We start from the raw sequence: 10,270 nt of genomic DNA, 5'->3' as shown, positions 1-10,270 counted from the left end.
CATTTACTAGAATCCCACATCTCATATCCTTCCTCATTACCCTTTCATCTTGACGTCCTTACCACTTCCTCAATCTCAATACTTCAAACTTCTATGTTTCTTGCATGGAATTTGAAGGCGATCCTTAAACACTTTTCTCTCACTCGATGGCACATTAATCTCCACAAGGGTAAGATACTCACAATCTTCATCTAATACAGATCATAATATCTCTTGTTTGGAGTATTAAGTACTTCCCTTAAAGACCGTTTACTATTCTCACCCATCACTGATATATTACATGTAACAAAATCCAATTCTCATAACATTATCATGTTCACTTCAATCATAGCTAATAGACTTCAACCACCACAATCACTACATTTCATCATCATCAATACCCCATCATTGTTTAATCTTCAAATTAATCATTAATAATCATAGTCAACCCATCATTATCACCAAATCATCATTCTCATCATTAAGTCGCTAGAACTAGTCATAATATCATTATAATAATCATATCCTCATTATTAACCTTAAACATCATTACATCATAGTCCCATCTTTCCTATCATACATGATAACTCTTATTAGTGGTTGGTCTATCCATTTGTTCACTTAGTGTGGTCCAACTCAATCTTAGTTCCCTTTTACTGTAGGTTAATTATAGTAACTCCTTTTCACTACTACAGAAAACGGATTTAACGTCTACATTATAACGTCGGTTTTTTGAAAGTCCGACGTTAAATATTTAAAATTATTTTTTATTTTTTAAAAAAATACATATGACGTCGGTTATTTGGTATGGCCGATGCCGTATATTAAATAAAAAATAAACAAAAAATAAATACGAGATACGACGTCGGCGTTATACGTCGCCGACGCCGTATCTCAAATAATATATATATATATATATGTGGTATACGGCGTCGCCGACGCCGTATACTCGAATTTAAAAAAAAAAAATAAATAAATAGTAGATACAGCGTCGGAGAATTAATCTCCGACGCCGTATCTCCAATAATTAAAAAAATGAAAATGGTATACGGCGTCGGTGACGTATAACGCCGACGCCATATACTCAAATTAAAAAAAAAAAAAAGGAAATAATAAATAGGAGATACGGCATCGAAGTTAATTCTCCGACGCCGTATCCAATAATTAAAAAAAAAAAAAAAAAGGTAAAATGGTATACGGCGTGGGCAACGTATATCGCCGACGCCGTATACTCGAATTTAAAAAAAAAAATAAAAAATAAATAGTAGATACGACGTCGGAGGATTAATCTCCGACGCCGTATCTCCAATAATTAAAAAAAAAATTAAAATGGTATACGGCGTCGGCGACGTATAACGCCGACACCGTATACTCAAATTTAAAAATAATAATTATAATATTATACGGCGTCGGATACAAAAAATAACCGACGCCGTATAAAATTCATAATATACCCTAAGCTAGAACATTTCAGATCGGCGCCCTTTCACACTCAACATTTCACACTCCTCACTCATCTGCTCCAAACTCCCACCGCCGCCGAACGCCCTACACCTCCGATGCTCTCCACCGCCGCCTAAGCCGTCGTCCTCAGCCTCGCTCGCCGCACGTCGACGTCGTCCTCGGCCTCGCTCGCAACAGTGCCTGCCTTGCCGCTCGCTGCTCGCCGTCGCCCTACGTCGTCCTAAGCCGTCGTCGACGCTGCCGCAACAGTGCCTGCCTTGCCGCTCGCCGCCTCTCCTCGCGTTGGGTCGCCGGACATTCTGCAAGGTACGTACGTGTATATATATATATATATATATATATATATATATATATATATATTATAAATTAAAAATGGTTATGTATATATATTTTTTGAACTTTGAATTTTATATATTATTATTGTGTATATTTTCGAAATTTTAGGAATAATTGTGTATATATATTTAATTTTATAAGTTAGTGGGTCAATTATGAATTGTTGTGTGTATATCTGGAATTTTATGAAATTTTGTTTATATATTATTGTGTATATCTTGAAATTTTAGGAATAATTGTGTATGAACATTAAGGAATAAGGTTTAGTTTATAGACATATAGAACAAATATTATGAATATAACACATGATGATGTTATTGAATATATTGCACTAGTTGATACTCAATATAAAATGACGTTGTTTTGGACCAAGGCCCATCATGCTAGGTGAATCTTGGTCCATAATTTGCCTTTTTCAAGTATATAACTTACCAAATAATTTAAGTGAACAAGCTAAGTGTATAATACATGATGATGTTATTGAATATATTGCACTAGTTGATACTTAATATAAAATGATGTTGTTTTGGACCAAGGCCCACCCTGCTAGGTGAATCTTGGTCCATAATTTGCATTTTTCAAGTATATAACTTACCAAATAATTTAAGTGAACAAGCTAAGTGTATAATACATGATGATGTTATTGAATATATTGCACTAGTTGATACTTAATATAAAATGATGTTGTTTTGGACCAAGGCCCACCATGCTAGGTGAATCTTGGTCCATAATTTGCCTTTTTCAAGTATATAACTTACCAAATAATTTAAGTGAACAAGCTAAGTGTATAATACATGATGATGTTATTGAATATATTGCACTAGTTGATACTTAATATAAAATGATGTTGTTTTGGACCAAGGCCCACCATGCTAGGTGAATCTTGGTCCATAATTTACCTTTTTCAAGTATATAACTTACCAAATAATTTAAGTGAACAAGCTAAGTGTATAATACATGATGATGTTATTGAATATATTGCACTAGTTGATACTTAATATAAAATGATGTTGTTTTGGACCATGGCCCACCATGCTAGGTGAATCTTGGTCCAAAATTTGCCTTTTTCAAGTATATAACTTACCAAATAATTTAACTTAAAATGTTGTGAGAAAAATGTAATACTAATTGGCCGAAATGAATATAGTGTAGTTGTTGTAGTAGTTATAATTATATAAATTTGTTAAAATGTTGTTAACAAATGTTTAACTAGGTTATTATTATTTTAGATTGGCTTGTGATGGATAAAAGTTGGATGAAAGCTAATCGACTTAGTCAGGAATATGAAGATGGACTTAGAAATTTTTTACAGTTTGCAAATAATAACCTTCCGAATAGTAATAAGAGGTTCTTCTGTCCTTGTACGAAATGTTGTAATCAGAAAATGTTAGGTGAATAAGACATATATGATGATCTAATCGTTAATGGGATTAATCCATATTATACACAATGGATTTGGCACGGTGAAAGCGATGTGGCTACAACATCTAACATGTATGTTGACAATGAAGATGATGAGTCTGAAGATCGGTTGGATGAAATGTTTCGCGATGTTGGAGAAGAGTTTACCAATCGGTCAAATGAGTTGGATGAATTATCGAATGATTCAAAACAACCTTTATGGCCAGGGTGTAGTAAATATACCAGATTATCTGCTGTATTAAAATTATTCAACTTGAAAGCTGGGAATGGGTGGAGCGACAAGAGCTTTACTGCTTTACTTAAAATAGTCATGATATGCTTCTAGATGGTAATGAACTTCCCAAGAGTACATATGATGCCAAAAAGATGTTGTGTCCCATGGGTATGGGATACAAAAAAAATACATGCTTGCCCTAACGATTGCATATTGTTTAGGAATGATTACAAAGACTTGCATGCACGTCCAATATGCGGGGCATCTCGTTATAAAACAAGAGAGAGTGGCAAAGTACGTTTGAAAAGTCCACCAGCTAAAGTTTTGTGGTATCTCCCAATTCTTCCAAGATTTAAGCGCATGTTTGCAAATCCAAGCGATGCGAAGAACTTATCATGGCATGCAGATGAAAGAATTTCCGATGGCAAGCTTCGACACCCGGCTGATTCTTCTCAATGGATAACATTTGATAATGCATTTCCTGAATTTGGCCACGAGTCGAGAAATCTTAGACTTGAACTTTGTACTGATGGTATTAACCCTCACGGGAACCTAAGTAGCAAGCATAGCTCGTGGCCAGTTATGTTGATAATTTATAATCTACCCCCGTGGTTGTGTATGAAACGCAAATACATATTATTAAGCTTGATGATTTCTGGGCCAAAACAACCAGGTAATGATATAGATGTTTTTTTGGCGCCTTTGATTGATGACTTGAAGCAATTATGGGATGAAGGTGTGTTAGTGTTTGACGCATACCGGAAGGAGACTTTTAAGTTGCATGCAATGCTTTTTTGCACAATCAATGACTTTCCAGCTTATGGTAACTTGTCTGGATATAGTGTCAAAGGTCATAAGGCATGCCCCATATGTGAAGATAATACCTATTATCATCAACTGGTTCATGGTAGAAAGACTGTATACATGGGGCATCGGAGATTTCTTGATAAATTTCACCCTTATAGAAAATTAAAAAAGGCATTCAATGGGGTTCAAGACTATACAGATGCTCCACAACCATTAACAGGGAATCAAGTTTATGAACGAGTTGAATGCATCAATGTTACTTTTGGTAAGACTCAAAAGCTTCAATCTCAAAGAGGTAAGGGGTCAAAAGAGATACCTACAAATGAGAAGAGTCCGTGGAAAAAGAAATCTATATTTTTTGATCTTCCATATTGGAAGACACTAGATGTGAGACATAGTATTGATGTGATGCATGTGGAGAAAAATGTATGTGATAGTCTTGTTGGAACTCTTTTAGACATTAAAGGTAAGACTAAAGATGGACTCAATGCTAGATTGGATTTGGTTGAAATGTGTATACGACCTACATTAGCTCCACGTTACGGGGATAAGAGAACATATTTGCCTCCAGCTGCTCATACTTTATCAAGAAAGGAGAAAATAAGTTTTTGTGAGTGTTTACGTGGAGTAAAGGTACCACAATGGTATTCATCAAATATCAGTAGACTTGTTAATATGCAAGATTTAAAGTTGGTGGGGTTGAAGTCTCGTGATTGTCATGTCTTAATGCAACAACTATTGCCAGTGGCTGTTAGAGGCATATTGCCTAAAAAGTTGAGATATACCATTATAAGACTTTGTTTCTTTTTCAATGCAATATGTGGGAAAGTTGTTGATCCAGACAAATTAGATGAATTGCAAAATGACATTATTGTTACACTGTGTCAGCTAGAGATGCACTTTCCACCTTCATTTTTTGATATCATGGTTCATTTGCTTGTGCATTTGGTGAGAGAGATCAAACATTGTGGTCCAGCTTATTTGAGGTGGATGTACCCATTTGAACGGTACATGAAAGTATTAAAAGGTTATGTTAGGAACCGATATAGGCCGGAAGCATCTATAGTTGAAAGCTATGTTGCAGAGGAGGTTACTGAGTTTTGTACAGAATATTTGGCAGGGGTAGAGGCTATTGGTGTTTCTACTAATCGACATGAAGGAAGAATTGCTGGGAAGGGTACTCGAGGAGTCAAAGTGAAGACTATGCCTCGTGAAGATGTTGAGGAGGCACACTTGTACATCTTGCATAATACAAGTGAAGTCGAGCCGTATTTAGATGAACACAAGGCATTGATTAGAGAGCAAAATCCAAGAAGGACAGACATGTGGATTGTGGGCGAACATAATCGAACTTTTATTCGTTGGTTCAAAAATAAAGTTATTGAAGAGAATAATATGTCTGAAACTGTTTCATGGTTAGCACATGGTCCTGGTTTGGATGTCCTATGCTATAATGGATATGACATTAATGGGTTTTCTTTTTATACAAAAGCTCAAGATGAAAAGAGCACTATGCAAAACAGTGGAGTTACTTTGGTTGCAAATTCCATGCATTTCAGTAGTTTGAAAGATACAAATCCTGTGTTTGCAGAGTTGTCATATTATGGTATGATTGAAGAAATATGGGAAGTTGATTATGTTTTGTTTAGGGTGCCGGTGTTTTGATGTAGATGGGTAGATAATAAACATGGTGTAAAAGTTGATGAGTTGGGATTTACACTTGTTGATTTTAATCGTGAAGGGCACAAAAATGAGAAGTTCATAATGGCATCCCAAGCAAAACAAGTCTTTTATATTAGTGATCCTTGTGACAAAAAATGGTCAATTGTTCTTCATGAAAAGAGACAAATTACTAGAGATGAGAATGAAGATGTTAGTTTTGATATTGAGGAAATACCACCATTTTCTTCAAGTTTATTGCCCACTATTATTGATAATGAGATAGATGAAGTACATGCATCACGAGATGATCATCATGAAGGGATATGGGAGAATTGATTATTACATGTAATGCCCGCTATTTATTTTGTTTTTTTAGTTTTCTTATTGTAATACTTTTATATATTCTAATAATTTTTGTTTCTAAACAGGCGTATGGATTCAGCAAATGGTGATGGTACTACACAAGATACTCATACTACTCAAAGTAGTAATACTACTTCTAAGATGAGGGGCGCCACTCGTATGCAAAAACTCATTCTGCAGCGTTCTACTGAAGGGAAACACCACATTGAGCTTGATGGATTGGAGCCTGTCTACGGGCCAGAAGGCAGTGCATTTAAAAGTTATGTTGCATTAGTGGGACGAATACATACTCCTATCACAATAGATGAATGGCCGAATGTCCCAGAAAATATTAAGAGTACTATTTGGAAACAAATCCTGGTAACTTTTAATTTTGTAAGATTTTGATTTATTCATAAAGTTTCTATAATTACATTTCTAACTAATAAATAATTTTGTTTTGCAGAATACTTATGATATTCCCGACACAACTGATATGAGGAAAGAATGGTTAAAATATGTGGGTGATCGGTGGAAAGATTTTAAAGCGAAATTGGTGAGCAAGTATATATACAGTAGTTTTGCAGGTATGAGCCCATGTATAAAATACGACTTCATTGAACAAGAGACATGGGATGAGTTTGTAAAGTCGCATACAGGTTCAGCATATGAGGTATCGTTATTATTCTATCAATATTTCCAACTTAAACTCTATCATTATTATGAGGGACATGTAAAGAGTTTGATTAATATTTTGTATTTATATAGGCAAAAAGAAAAAAAATATCAAGACATACAAGCTAAGAATATTCATCCACAACTTTTAGCTCGAGGAGGTATAAAAGGTTGGAGAAGATGATGATGGATGAGAAGTTGAAAGAAAAACAAGCGTTGGCTAATGCAAATCCGACGTATACAATGAGTCCTCCAAGTCCTCCACGTAGAGCCGAAAAGTGGAAGAAAGCAAGAATTGACAAGTCAGGAAATTATCGCACTGAATCAACAAGATTGGTGGCGGAAAAAATTGTAAGTAAATATGTTGTCATTTACTAAAGTAATAGTAATTATTATTGAATAATTTTTATATATGTTAGGATGCTCTTGAGATCCAAATTTCTCAAGGAGAATTTGTTGAGGAAGGAAGACAAGATTCATTGACTGTTGCATTGGGTACTGATGAGCATTCTGGACGTGTTAGAGCCATGGGAAGAGGACATGGCTTCAAAAGTGTATTTGGCCATGCAAAACATCGCGAAAAGCCTCTTGAAGATGTTCAACAAAAGCAGCAAAATATTTCTGAACGGGAGGAATTTGGTCAACGATTAACTGAGCAATTTGAGGCAAAAATAGCTAGTATGATGTTGAAATTTAGTGCTATGCAGACTCCTTTACAAGCAAAGCAGATGGATGACGTATGTGTGGATGTTGTGTCACTACCTCCAAGTGACAAAGCTAGTTCCCCAGACCCTTTTAGTAATTTACCGGCTGTAAGTATTCGTTTAAAGTTATCTTATTATTATTTATCAATAAAATTTTATATGATTTTTAATTAAAAATTATTGTAGTTAGGGGCACGATGTCAACTGTTCTTAGAAGATCCAATTAGACGTCCAGTGGCATATGTGTATGAACATTACAGCTTACAGTGGTGGACAGGTTCATGGGGTTGTACTGGATATAAATCATGTGAAGGTGAGCGTAAATGAAGTTAGTGATCCAAGTGCACATGTACCAATCCCCACCAGTGAGGTTCAGCTTGTAGGTGATGCAATTCAACACTTTATTGCTTGGTCAAAGAAGCTGGTAGAGTTATGTACTAAAGCTGATGTGGTATGTATACTGAAAATATTTCTATTTTAAAATAGTAAGTAATTTACTTTTTAAAATAATAATTCTTACTTGTATTATAATTCACAGTCAAAAGAAAAGACCAAATTGACTTTTCATTCGGGTGTGCAATCCGTTCATCAACAATTCACTATACCTGATGATGATTCTTTGACTGATGGATGCAAAAAGGCCTTTTCAATAGCTCGCCGTTTTGAACACCTTCTTGTGGTCCATGTGGCTCGTGGTATTATGGGCAACATTGACTATGACTTGCACCTTCTAAGTGATGAGATAATGCGTTTCTTAAAAATGGAGACCATCGATGTTTTTCTAGTTCAGTTCTTTATGAGGTAATAAGTTTTTTAGTATTATTTATTTATAATAGTTTTATATTTATATAGTTGGTAATCTATATATAATTGGTTGTGTTTGTGAATAGGGGTATTTACATTAGTTTTGAGTTGGCATCAAAAGACACGTATGGCTTCCTAGATCCATATTGGATTCAACCACAAATGAATAATATGGAAGACAGGAAATCATATATAAATGCCACCATTCAGTCGGGGAAGAAATTGTATACTTAGCCCCATATGTTCTCAAGTAAGTATTAATTACGTTTTAAATAAAAGTACTTATATATAATATATTTTTATTATATTTATATTCACTTAAAACTAATAAATTATTTATTTGTAGTGAGCATTGGATGTTGATGGCGATTTGTCCTCGACTAAATGAAATTTTTTGGTTTGATTCACTTGGTCATGGGCCGCGTGAAGACATTAAACATATAATGGAAACGTATGTAAATTTATATAATTAATTAGTAGTTATCATTAAACTAGTGATGCCAAGTATTTATATATATTCTATGTCTTATATTAATAGGTGTATGACTGCAACAAACATGATGAGTGGAAAGAAACAAAATCGTTCACCAAAATGGACTATATGTTCGGTAAGTACTTCATTCACTTTGTAAAACATGCAAACTTATTGTTTTTTTTATTAATTTATTTTATTTTTATTGTAATTCAATGTAGTGTGCTATACAAAAGGGAACCACCGAATGTGGTTATTATGTGATGAAGTTCATGTTGGAAATTGTTTCCAACAATCTAAGCAAAGGAATGGATAAGGCAAGTAATTTCTTAATATATCTTTTGGCTTCAAATGTTTAAAAATACTTGCTTATTTATTAATTTTATTTCTTTTGAACTTTGTAGGCTTTGAAAAGACAAGGAAGATTACCCTACAACAAAAAAGAGATTGATGAAGTTAGAGACAAATGGTCTAAGTTTCTTATTGATGAATGTGTTAATAAAACGCTTCTTAGTTGATACTTTACGTTTAAAATTAGTTTATGTTTATTGGCTTAATGTTTAGTAGTTTTGTTGAATTGTGGTACTTATATTAGTTTTATGTTTAGTAGCTTGAATTAGCTTAATGAATTGTGTTCTTTATATTAGTTTCATGTTTAATAGTTTGATACTTTACGTTTAAAATTAGTTTATGTTTATTGGCTTAATGTTTAGTAGTTTTGTTGAATTGTGGTACTTATATTAGTTTTATGTTTAGTAGCTTGAATTAGCTTAATGAATTGTGTTCTTTATATTAGTTTCATGTTTAATAGTTTGAATTAGTTTAATAAATTAGTTGATGTTGAATGTTGAATGTTAAATTGCTAGCTGCGCAGGATTTGAAAATTGATACAGGTTGGGTAGAAACCATAAAACGCATATAAATAAAAAAAAATAATAATAACATACGGCGTCGGTTTTTAGGTAAAAGCCGACGCCGTATGTTAATTAATTTTTTTTTTAAAATAAATATATACGGCGTCGGCTTTTACCTAAAAACCGACGCCGTAGGTTAATTATTTTTTTTAAAAAAAATAATAAATATATACGGCCGACGTCGTATGTAAATTATTTTAAAAATATATATATATATATATATATATATATATATATATATATATATATATATATACGGCGTCGGCTTTTACCTAAAACCCGACGCTGTATGTTACATACGACGTCGGTTGTTCAACCGACGTCGTATCATTTACTTACGACGTCTCTAAAGTCGACGTCAAAAGATAACCGACGTTAAATGGGGTATTTTAACCGACGTTAAAACCATTTTCTGTAGTAGTGTTTTAATCCGAACTGATGTATTCCCTTTTTATAATTTCTTTGCTAACACCTG

Source organism: Ipomoea nil, unplaced genomic scaffold, assembly GCF_001879475.1.
Source record: "Ipomoea nil cultivar Tokyo-kokei standard unplaced genomic scaffold, Asagao_1.1 scaffold2779, whole genome shotgun sequence".
In the NCBI taxonomy this organism is placed as follows: domain Eukaryota; kingdom Viridiplantae; phylum Streptophyta; class Magnoliopsida; order Solanales; family Convolvulaceae; genus Ipomoea; species Ipomoea nil.
This window is presented reverse-complemented; position numbering follows the sequence as displayed.